Genomic DNA, 12,836 nt, shown 5'->3' on the forward strand with positions numbered 1-12,836 from the left:
TATGATGAAATCCTTTCTACCGTGGCATGACTTTGGATATAATATGTCTACAAATGAGAAGTCCTCAGTTTATGAACCTATAGAAATATAAAATGATGAATTTTTCATAAAATAAGATGTTTCTACAAATAGATGATTAAAAATGGCTTTGAGTTTTGTATGCGATTTAGGGGTAATAAGATGGGGCTTCAGATAGAAGTAACTAAAAAAAAAAAATACAATTATGCTAAGTTTATCGAGATTTGGACTTATGAGAAAACTCAACATTCTTCCCTGAATACCTATGCAGACAAGCGTTTCTCTTTGGACAAGCATCACTGGTCATGATAGAAACCAGCTGTCATGTCAAGAAGCTTTCCTTAGTCTCTATGCTTTCTTGTGCCCCAGAAGGATAAATACTTTGTTGCTCTGTGGCAAATTTTATAGTTTTACTCACTTAAGATTGTTCCATTCCCTTTTTCTTTGCCTTTAACTATAGAAAGCTAAAAACCTGCTTTCCCATTTGCCTAACAGTGGCCACGTGATACTATTCTGACCAATGAGGTACAGGTGAAAGTTTGCCAAGAATTTGAGGGAAAGTCTTTGTTTTGTTTTGTTTTGTTTTGTTTTGTTTTGTTTTTGATGCAGGTCTTGGTTCTTCCTTCTCCCTTTCCTACTATGTCTTCCACCTCCTTCATACTCTAGGAATTCAGTCAGGGTGCCAGATGTTTGACAGCCATATTGTATCCATGAAATAAAAAAACAGGAAAATTATAGATGCATCCACCAACCATCTTTGATGAGCCACAAAACAACTGTGGGACTAGAAACAATCCGATCGATTGTTAGGGAAGAAAAATAAAGGGCAAATTTATTTTAAGCCATTGCTTACTAGGTTTTTCTATAATTTGTATATGAATACAATCTTGAACTGCTTACAAATATAAGTGATTTGTGGTAAAAAACCTAGGCTGACACCTATTACTGGGACCTCTGGTCATTCTCAACTTTTTTTTTTTTTTTAAGATTTTTATTTATTTATTTGACAGGCAGAGGTCACAAGGAGGCAGAGAGAGAGAGAGAGAGAGAGAGAGAGAGAGAAGCAGGCTCCCTGCAGAGCAGAGAACCCGATGCGGGACTGGATCCCAGGACCCTGAGATCATGACCTGAGCCGAAGGCAGCGGCTTAAACCAATGAGCCACTCAGGTGCCCCTCATTCTCAACTTTTAAATGGTTCATTTGTCTCACCACATCAGTGAAGACTGGATCTTCACTGAAACAGGAGAAAGTCAGAACCATAAAGGGACAGATAAGGTCTCTTGGGGAAGAGGAATGTCCTGAGGCTTTTGGAAACCCTGATTCAGTTACAAACATATCAAAACCCACTCCATATCCTAAGGCCTTTCAGATCTGAAAATAGAAAGTACACATCTAAGATAACACTTATTAATTCAAAAATTATATTAAAACAGGAAAGCAGTTATTGTATCCCTGAGTGAGAAAGGGTAACATAAAGTATGTTTCCTAGATCAGATATAATCATGTTAGAGATATTGTGTCATATTATCAAACACCCATGTAGGTTAAAGTTATCACAAACAAAGAGTAATCTGCATCTTCATTTACAAAACTAAGCTTTTACGTACAGAGGAAGTGGGAGGGGGAGAAGGGAAGCATATGTTCAGTAATTTGAAATTACGGGTTCTTTCAACTGCATAGTCCTAACTCTTGATTAAAGGCTTCCCGGGAAGCAATTCCTCGCTAATACTCTAGAAATCAGAGGCAGCATTGGCCAAAAAATTTCAAAACACGAATTTAAAATCCTCAAAGGAATGGGGATCATAACCCGATTTGCTGTTCTTTCATCTACTCTCTGCCATTTCTATTCCTCTTTTTAAAAATTTCTATCTAGTTTTGTGGAAAAAGCCCTGGATCTTGGTGATAGCCGAGAACTCTCTTGTCTCTTCAATGACAAAAGAGTGCTCTGGAAAAGCTATAAAAGTTGGGTCAGGGAGAAATGTGATGTCCGCCACAGTCACCATGTTCCATAATGTTGAGCCTAAAAGGGCTGCCTTTCATCTAGGAAACTCAATTACCTCCGAGTAACATTCTTGTTTACTTCCCCGTGTAAATTCACTAAATAATCAGTTCTCGCAAGTTTGACCCATGAGAACACACTAAATGCAGAGTTCAACAAAAACATAAGCAAAACTACTCGCCAAATTATAAATTGGCAAAGGAAAAGAACTTGGCAGGCATCCGTTCTGGAAAATCAAATTCCTATGGAAAACTGTCAACACGCATTTTACTTAAGCCATCAACTGTGTCCCCACACTTGATGTGACCTGAAGGGCTTAGTATATTTTTGTTTTCTGACTTATCTAACTCAGATCTAAATATTTTCAGTGTTAATAATGTTTATTTTTATAAACAGTCCTTTGATGTTTGGCTGCTTGAATATGTAAATGCTTTTGCATTTAGCCAAGGCTAATTAGACTTGTTTAGGAAAAGGATGCTATTTCCCAGAGAGGTAAACTTATGTCACTTTTTTTTTGGTCAGTGGAAGCTTTATTTTTCAAACTCACACAGACACAGAGGGCTGGACACGGAGGCTGAAGGAGGCTTGTGCACACGAGCTTGGCAGTCCTGCTCCAAGGGGCAAACCTTCCAGCTGCTGTCCATCTGTCCATCCTTCAAAGCTGTGACCAGGGGCCACACAAAACTGACACAAAGCATGGCCAGGCCAGCCTGGGCTGCAGAGCCCACCCAAGAGCCTTTGACAAGTAGCGTTTATATTTCTGTAGGTCATTTTGGAACTTTTAAATTAGTTTTCTAGATATTAAAACCACTTGGATGTTGTAAGTATCTGGTGAGGTCCTCAGGTAAATTAAAAGGGCTTTTGGAAAAATGGTCATGTCTGATCTCGCCTAATATCTGACAGATGCCATCAAGAATAAGCATTAAGGGGGGCGCCTGGGTGGCTCAGTGGGTTAAGCCTCTACCTTCGGCTCAGGTCATGATCCCAGGGGGCTGGGATCGAGTCCCGCATAGGGCTCTCTGCTCAGCAGGGAGCAGGGAGCCTGCTTCTCCTCATCTCTCTCTCTGTCTGTCTCTCTGCCTATTTGTGATCTCTCTGTCAAATAAATAAATAAAATCTTTAAAAAAAAAAAGAATAAGCATTAAGGTACAGAAATACTACACATATGTATATATAAAACAGCAACAAAACAAAACCACACTCGTAAAGAGGATGCATTATGCCAGAGAACGCGACATGATTTAAGTTCAACGCATCTATGGTCCTGGCATCATCTCCCAGTCTTTAAGGAAAAAAATACTTTAAGTAATTTAAATAAAAGTCACAGGATGATATTTACTGTCTTGGAATTTAAGAGCGTGGAACATTCCCACATTTCACCAGCACATCTGTTTATGGCCTCTTGAAAGTCCTTCCCTGAAGCCAACCCACGGGCCGTTCATTCAGTTTCAAAGGACTTTTGATTTTTCAGAAGACCAACAAAAAAAAGTAGTAAGAGTTTTACGTTGGTATCAACTACCAATCAATCAATCAATGAATCAATAAAAGACCTAAGACCACTACTAAAAATGTTTCAGTGCCATCACAAAAGACAATACAAAAACCAGAATGTTCAAATCCAAGGGGCAGTAAATTTGCCCAGAGTACATAAAAGATTTATTTTTTTTTAAGATTTTATTTATTTATTTGACAGAGAGAGATCACAAGTAGATGGAGAGGCAGGCAGAGAGGGAAGCAGGCTCCCTGCTGAGCAGAGAGCCCGATGCGGGACTCGATCCCAGGACCCTGAGATCATGACCTGAGCTGAAGGCAGTGGCTTAACCCACTGAGCCACCCAGGTGCCCCCCAAATCACATTTCTGAATCGCATGCCTCGCCACCTCTCATTTCACACAACCATCATCAACCAGAGCAGAGCTCTGTTAACGAGGCATAACATGGTCAAGAAACAGAATTGCTGATGATTTTTACCTTGGGAAATCCCAAAGGACCTTGCTAACAGGCACTGTTCCCTAAAACTGACAGTCTTTTGTATCTTGAATATGTGTCTGTATATCAGTACTTAAAATCAATTGGAATATTTATTCCACATCTACCAGCTTATATTTTTAAATAAGTATGCTAGATAAACAGGGAACGCACACAAGTATATACACAAGCAGGCAAGGAATGACTTGGGTCCCTTTGGGGCTGGTGCTTAGTTTGAAGAGATAAATTCATGAAAAGTTTTATAAAAAGAAATAAACATACAAGATGACTAAGGGGAACCCAACAAACTTGAGTTACCAGGAAAGCCTTCTTAGAAAATATTGGATTTGGACTGTTTATTTTTTTAAGGTTTTATTTATTTATTTGAGAGAGAGAGAGAGACAGACAGAGATAGCAAGAGAGAGCACACACGTGAGAGAGTGAACACGAGTGGGGAGAAGCAGACTCCTCACTGGGCAGGGAGTCCAACATGGGGTTCAATCCCAAAACTCCGGAATCATGACCTGAGCTGAAGGCAGATGCTTTATCGACTGAGCCACCCAGGCACCCTGGATTTGGACTGTTTAGATGGGAAGTGTATTAGTTTGCTAGGGATGCTCTACAAAAGTAGCACAGTTGGCCACTTCAGTGACACAAATCCATTCTGTCACAGTTGTAGAGCTAGAAGTCCAACAGCAAGGTGCTGGCTGGGTTGGTTCCTTCCCAGCACCTCTCCCCTTGGGTTGTAGATAGCCAGTCATCTTTTCTTTGTGTCTTTACACCCTCTGGGTCCAAATTTCCTCTTCTTATAGAAAGACACCAGTCATACTGGATTAGGCCCCACACTAATGATATCATTTCTATTTTAATTTCCTCTTAAAATATCTGATCTCCAAAAACAATCCCATTCTGAGGAGTCCATCTATAGAAGGATACCACTCAGTGCATAACAGGATGAAAAGTCAGAAAGTAAGAAGGAATTTCTGCTAAATCCAAGTATACAATTTTAGAAAAAAAATAACAAAATGAAAGTATATTGGATTTTACTCATAAGATTTTTCATTTTTAGTTACTGAATAAAATATTCACTGCCAGTCACAGTCTTTCCAAATATATGAACCAAACCAAAAAGCATCAACATTTAGCACCAAATAAATGAAAGTCTCTTCAGTGTACAAATGAATACTATCTCCTAAAAGAGCTCTCGCACATTTTTTTGCAGGTAGGAAAGTGAGGTTTTGGAGTTAGAAGGGACTTCACTGATGGGAGGGTCCAACATTTTATTCATTCGACAAACATTTATTAAACACCTACTTGTGTCATCAGCAATGTCCTGCATTAAATGAATTAAACTACAACTAACATGTGATTCTTGACTCCTTATATAGATGTGGATACTTGTATCCAGACAATGTAATCAAGGCATGATCTAACAAGCAGCTCGGCAGTCTTGGCCCACAGCATGCCTTATTATGTAATATGGACCCTGTGCAATGGGTTTTCCACGTGGGGATTTTGAGAATTATGGAACTGAGAAGACAGAGTGAATACGCATCACGCATAACTAACCTTGTGCTCCATGTTCAATCAAGGAGGCTAATGGCCAGTCCAGTCACTCAGAAGAACCCAGTAAATTGTGGACATATCCTAATGATAATAACAGCTAACTTTTAGTCCATGCTGCCTGTGGCCAAACTTAATACTGTCTCCTTTATATCCATCATTTTATTTATTGCTCACAATTAGCCTATGGGTTAGGAACGATTTTCATTGACATTTTTATAGATAAGAACAATGAGGCCTATAGAGTTTAGGGAAAGATACCCAAGGCCATAGTAGCAGATACTAATGCTTCAGGTCCCCTATTACCAAATGCAAGAGACGGCACATGTTGCAGAGATAAAGTTGTATGTTCTCCTCTTCTCAAGAGAGAAAAAGGAGAAAGGGGTTGGGGAAAGCAGTGCTATGAATTAGTAGTTGATTATTCTTGTTTTTTTTCTTCACACACATATGAAGGGCACAGACTTTCCATATGTATGTGATTCAGCAAAGTAGTCTCGTTTATTGTTATATTTAATAATGGAATTGATTGAATTTTACCAATTGAGGTTTTTAAATATAAATATAAAGCATGTTTTGTTACATCTTAAACCAATGTCCTGAGAGTCTGCTATACGGCTAAGATAATATATAATTTTCAAGTTAATTGAATCTTTTCTAACTTTCTATTAGCTGAATTGGATCAACTGTAAGATCTATGAGTCATGAAAATTAAAAAAATAAAACAGATTTCACTGAATTAGATTTGATTTCAAGGACTCACGTAGGCATAGCCTCTCTATTTTTTGAATAAAGATATGCTATTTTTTTGCCATTTTCATTTAATGGTGTTGTTTATAAGTCTGATTATTTAAAAATGTTGCATATGTGTTTTTTTTAAATAGACATATGGGTTACAGTAGAAAGAAAAAAGAATTTCCAGATGCTGTGAGTGATCTCAAAATGTCCAAGTGTAGCAAGTGCTGCTGCTCATATATTAGCCAGGCTTACTATCTATATCAACAGACTGTGTGTTTAACCTTTTCCTGGAGGCTTTCAACTCTGCTAAGAAGAACTCAAAGACTGTCTAGCCAGTCTTAAAAAGTCATTTGAAGTAAATGAATTCTTCATGATAAATAATGATGACTTTTTAAAGTAGGCTTCTTTTTTTCTGTCCAGAAGTACAGTTTTGTATCTCATTTTAAGTCCAGTGAAGCTTTCCTATATACAAGGAAAAACTTCCCCAAATTGGGCTTAACCTACTTGGTCCTTCTGTCTCTGCTCCCATCCTGGCATTGTGTCAATTGTCTCTACTTTGAGTCCTGTTCTTTTTATTTTTAATATGATCTTCATCTTTCATGCTTTTTAATAAAAGTTGTTTGAATACTTTTGAATACTTTTATTTTAAAAATTACATCACAAAACTAACTCAATAAGAGGCAGGAAAATACTTTAGAAATCTGGGTCCTATCTAAATGATATTTAAAAAAAAATATATATATATATAAATATTATATATATATATATATATAATATATATATAATGTATATATCCTACACTGATATCCTCATTTAAATATCTTTATCTAAAATTCTGACTCTCCTTTGCACAGGGGCAAAATTCAGCCCAGCTCAAAATCCAAACTCAAAATCCAGACTCACTGCCCAGAACATATTCTACTTGACCATTTACAGAAGCCAGTACAATGCAGGTACACCTAATGGGCCACTTGTAGCTGGTCCTGAATGCACAACCCTATCTCAAAGCACTGGAAAGACTGAGGACCCACCCCAGAACCTCCAACATTGTAAAAATAGGTGAAAGATATTTACATAGTGACACCTACGGCTCCTATGAAAGACGTCCATTGGACCATATTACTCTTGCCCCCATTACCATGGAATAGGCCATGCTCATGGCTGAGACAAAAAGAAGGAGGAGCCAATTTCTCCTCCCTGAATCAGAATTGGAAGTGACATCGTCACCTGGGAGAACTGAACCTAGAGAGACAAATGAGCAGCACTGTGTATACATGTATATATGAGGAGTCAGGCAAGCTGGCTGATGCAGGAAGAAACACATCTGCAAAGCAGTAGGCCATGGCTGTGGTTGAGCATTTGAGTGAGGATGTGGCTGCCTCTGGTAAGGGTCCTCAGGACAACTCAGGAGTTCCACTCAGGAGTTCTAAGGCTCTTTCTCCACACTTGTCCCCGAGAATGCCAGCTGATCTCATGGCTCAGTTCCTTCGCATGTTCTATTCCATGTCTCTGTAAAGACTCATTCCCAGATCCCCAGTGGCTCGCTTGCCTACCTCCTTCAGGAATTTACTCCAATGGCATTAGCTCCATGGGGCCTCCCCTGATAATCCTATCTAAAATCTCGCTTCCCACCTCATACATCTTACCTTCTCTACTTTTGTCTTCTCTGTAGCATGTATCACCACCTACTATTTTACATATAGTTTCCATATTTTCATTATTTTTATATTTAGTTTTTAAACCACACTGTGAGCCTGCGGAAGGTTGAGACCCTTGTCTATTTCATTCCTGGCCATATTTCTATTCCCTTGCCCATTGTAGGCAGTACCTGTTTTTCTAATTAATACATAAACTTGAAGCCAAAATACCATGGATTATTTATGATCAATCATTCATTATCAGAGGCCTAACAGAATAAAAATGGGTTTCCAAAAAGATACTTCTGTCTATATTTGTACAGGTTTATGGGGCCACCTTAATGGTGTTTGATCACTGAGGAGGTGTAAGATTGCACACTCACGCTCTTGCTGTGCTTTCTTTAGTGCTCAGTTGTCACTATCTTAAAACTTTTAACCATTTTTCAACAAGAAGCCCACATTTTTATTTTGCACCAACATTGGGTGGCAAGTTCTACATGTATGTGAGCATCATAGCTGCAGTTCAAGTCCTAAATGTTAAGTAGCATCATGTTTGCCTGAATCATATAAATTTATATGGAAAATATTCTGCATTAATTTACCTGTCTTAGCTGTCCTAAGAAAAGTTTAGAGAGGTAGCATGGCTGTGTTACCAATGCATGAACAGGAAGTCAAGCTGAGCTATGGTTCCAATTGAACCCATAACTCACTGACTAACCTCATTTCATTCTCCTACTCACAGAGAGAGGTACTTGAATCTCTAGGTTGCCATCCAGTTCCTCTGTTCTCTAATTCTTCCTAAATAAAATTATACGACATCTTAAAAATAAAATAAAATATTTATTTCCTACTGCTTTACAAAATTCTTTTTATGGAAGTTGCAATGACAGCCAGGATTAAAGAAAAGAGCAAAGCTCCTTCTCATTTTATGGTTTTACAATATGAATTCTCACTTTGATTTGTGGGCCCTTAAAACAGTTTGGTTTTCTACATCTATTTCTGTGCTTTCCAACTATGTATTCCCATCTAAACCCAAACAACCAATAAATTGATTAAATGTACTCTCATTTTCTTGGTCACATTCACATGATCAAATAGCATAGTCCCGGCATAGTCTGAGTTTTCTTTCTTTCTTTCTTTTTTTTTTTTTTTTTTAAAGATTTTACCTATTTATTTAACAGACAGAGAGAGATCACAAGTAGGCAGAGAGGCAGGCAGAGAGAGATGGGGAAGCAGGCTCTGCGCTAAGCAGAGAGCCCGATGCGGGCCTTGATCCCAGGACCCTGAGACCATGACCTGAGCCATAGGCAGAGGTCTTAACCCACCGAGCCACCCAGGTGCCCGAGTCTGAGTTTTCTTCAACTGATGTATAATTCCTTAGTGAAATTCAAAATCAGCTATAGGCAGCAAGACCTCCTTATGGCCCAAGAACACTCTGAGGGGCTGCAGAGAATGTTACTTGAGGCAACATCAACGTATGTAACAACAAGGAAACCCCTCCATTCTCCATGTCTGTCCACCAGAATTTAAACACGTCCAAACATCCCTACTATTGTTGTCTACTAAACTACAAAATCGCTGTGTTGAGGAATATTTAATAAAAGTAGGGACTTTTCTTCATAATTACCGTTAATCCTGCTATAAAACTGTGAAATATGTGTTTCCGGAGAAAAACCACCACTCTGTGCAAAACTGTGTGACAAAAGACGCAGTGTTTGTGAGAAAGATGGAGAGGTGTACACAGCCAAACTCCCACCAGTGACACACAGAATGGTAAGAACCAAGTAACAGCAATACCACTTACCCATGTGACATGGTGAAGAAACACAGAATCCTACAATGAACACAGCACCTTACACTGCAGAAGTCTGGAAGCTGGCTCGTGCACGTGGTCACCGGAAGTGGTGTGGCTTATGAGTAACTGTGACAGGGCGGAAAACCGGAGGGAATGTTGTAACGCAAGGGAGAGACGAGGTGTGGCTCACGACACCGGGGGCACCGGCAGACACCTGGCAGGTGTCGGAAGCGGGACCAGCCTCCTGGATGGGGGATCTGAGCTACTCACTCAGGACCCCATGCTTACAAGGGCACCGTGCTCTGCTCGTTTGATAATCTGCCATCTTGAAATTCTTACTAATTTGGGAACGAGGAGTCAGACATTGACATTTTTTTTTTTTTACCAGCAAATTATGTGGTCGGTCCAGTGTGCATGCGTGCACACGTGCATGTGTACATGTTTCTGTGTGTGTGGGTGTGCGCATACGCAGACATGCGTTTTGTGTATTCTTAGAGAGCACCGTTCAGCCAGGTGTAATTTTCTGCACTGAGGTCAGGGTGTTTCCAGCAGATGTAATTATGCACAGGCAGCCTCAAAATTCTCATTATATTCAAAATTTCCCCTGATGTATCCATCATGTTGGGGAAAAAAATGTGTTTTCAAAACAAGTATTAGAGTCGGACTGACTGTAGTTCAATTTTCAGAAACCGTTAATCATCTGAGCTGAAGCAAAGGAGACAGAGATCCCAGAGGGAGGAAAGCAGCAATCCAGGCTCTTCTCACCCCATGTCCTGAGTGGAGAAAGGATGCACTACCTCCTTCAAAAACAATGTTGGAACCCCAGAAGAAAAGAGCAAATCTGCTTTAAGAAAGAAGACCTCTATTTACTGCAGGTTGCCCTGATTGTTCTTCTTACTTTCTCCAGTAAACTTGAGCATGAGGCTATGGGGAAAGAAGTGGAAGGAGGGTTTTTGTTTTGTTTTGTTTTGAACCTTCCACTGAAATTGCTAGAGCATTCAGTGGAGCAGTGAGGGAAGGCATCTCCCAACTACAGAGGCGTCCAGATGCCAGGCAGGCGGCAACCAGCCTCTCCGAGCAGACGCCTGGAAACGAGGAGAGAGGACAGCATCCAAACTGAAGGAGAAGACCATAAGGCAAGAAATGAATACTTTGGGGGGCTGAGAACACAACAGAAGTAAGACTCATAGCCCAGCAGAGGACTTCCTCATCTAACAGGTGGATTAAAGACCACTGGAAGGTCCCCAGTTCCCACAGATGGACAGTTTCTTAATCTTTTTTTTTTTTTTTTTTTAAATTTTCAGGCTGATGTTGCAATATAACATCTCTATTTTGAAATATCCCTTATTTAAGAAAAAATAAGGAAGAAATGAAGGACAACAGATGAACATCCGTCTCACTTGCCTGGAAGAACGAATATGCAGTCTTTTTTATTAAGTGTCTCTCACCGTATATACTTCCAGTGAAATAAAAAAGTACAGTTGAATAATGGTAGATCTTTTATAGTCCTTCTAAAGTTTCCATCCGGTGCATTTTATTTTTTTATAGAATAAGGAAAATCCTGAGCTGAATGTTTAAGTTATTTAACTATAAACCACAAAGGACAAATAATGTTATAGAAAACACTCTGCCAAAACCACTTTCCGTCTCCCTCCACGTGTTACTTAGCTACTTAAATTCTATCATTTAATCTCAGTCCCAGGATTAAATTTTCTCTCTTGAAATCCCTAGCTTTTACGGATTCCTTATGAATAGGTTTATCTTCCCTTATATACAGCGAGCTCTTAGCCCTTGGTTTATTTAAAAGCAGTACTTTGTGATGATGCCTGCTTCTGATGTGTTGATTTACATCTTTTGTTAAGCCATTCATGGGGAGTTTGGCTGGCTTTCTACACATCTACACATCTGGTTCTCAGGTGCTATTAAGAGGCTAATTACCATAATTTATTATTTATGTGAGTGTGACTTTACACATGGGGTTTTTCTCTAAGTGCTACACACCTGCAATTCTGTTTTATCTTGCTTTTTTTATGAAAGATTGCTTTTTGTACTTTTAGAGGAAAATCAGGAGGATGCTGGTTTTTATCTTCCTTCCTTAATCTTACATTTCCATTCACAATGAAATAGCTCTTAGTCCTTTTGGTGTGAAATCAAGTTCAAGATAACATAGATTGAAATCCAGACATACAAAGCCCTCCTTTCGAAATGAGAATTTTCTCCAATAATACTACAGCCTTCTCAAAACCACCGTGTTTCAAATGTACTTTAAAATGAGGCAATCTGTTTCTTCCTGTGAGATGTATTATTTTAAGAGAGCGCTTCATATTTGCTGTGTTGCAAGTTATTGGGTGTCCCATTAGCTCGTCCACTGCCAGCTCTGGGATCATATGAGGCCAGTGGGAGAAAATTCACTATGTTGGCAATTTCCCACATTTCCAGTCGGAGAAGCTCTACCTCTATCTCAAAGACAGTGGAGAAGAGAACAAAAAAAGAAGTTAAATTTCTCGTACTCAGGTACTAACTTCAAGAAAAATATTAAATGGGAGAATGTATGTCTTCTAATAAATATTATTAAAAAGCCTCAGCCACTGGGACTGGGAGAGGAAAGTCATGCTGCACCCTACACTCTGATTTGAGGATAAAAATCTCTGTGTGTGTGTGTGTGTGAGAGAGAGAGAGAGAGAGGGAGAAAAGAGAGAGAGGTGAGAAGTGGATTCTGTATCTCTTTTACCTCTAGGTTATCAATCTCTTCTTCCTGCCCCCTTGAATAAATTTTCCTTACCCTTCCTCAAGCTTGAGTTCTCCCACCTGTCAAGTGGAGGTCATCATAGCACCCACTTTGTGAGATGTTCAACATCAAGGATCATCCCACAATGCCTGGTACATGCCTGTACCTGTACCATGTACCAGGCATTGTGGGATGATCCTTGATGTTGAACATCAAGGATAGCAGTTAGCATTGGCTTAACTGTCTGTGCGAGTCCCATTGTGATGTGACAAGAACAACTGTGTGACACCAGCAAAACGTGTGAGCAAGGGTTCAGCTCAGTTCTAGAGTTTCACAGGCTCTCCCCTCCTAAGGGCACAGCTATAAAAGAATTTACTTCTCATTAGATCTGGCA

At 39.4% G+C, this 12,836-nt stretch overlaps 1 protein-coding gene across 2 annotated transcripts in view; it reads right to left on the reverse strand.

The window, feature by feature from the left end:
- The window catches only part of GPC6 (glypican 6), a 1,097,888-nt gene that overhangs the window by 720,197 nt on the left and 364,855 nt on the right, over positions 1-12,836 (reverse strand). The window lies entirely within an intron of this gene.

The sequence above is a fragment of the Mustela lutreola genome, chromosome 13 (assembly GCF_030435805.1).
Source record: "Mustela lutreola isolate mMusLut2 chromosome 13, mMusLut2.pri, whole genome shotgun sequence".
NCBI lineage: Eukaryota > Metazoa > Chordata > Mammalia > Carnivora > Mustelidae > Mustela > Mustela lutreola.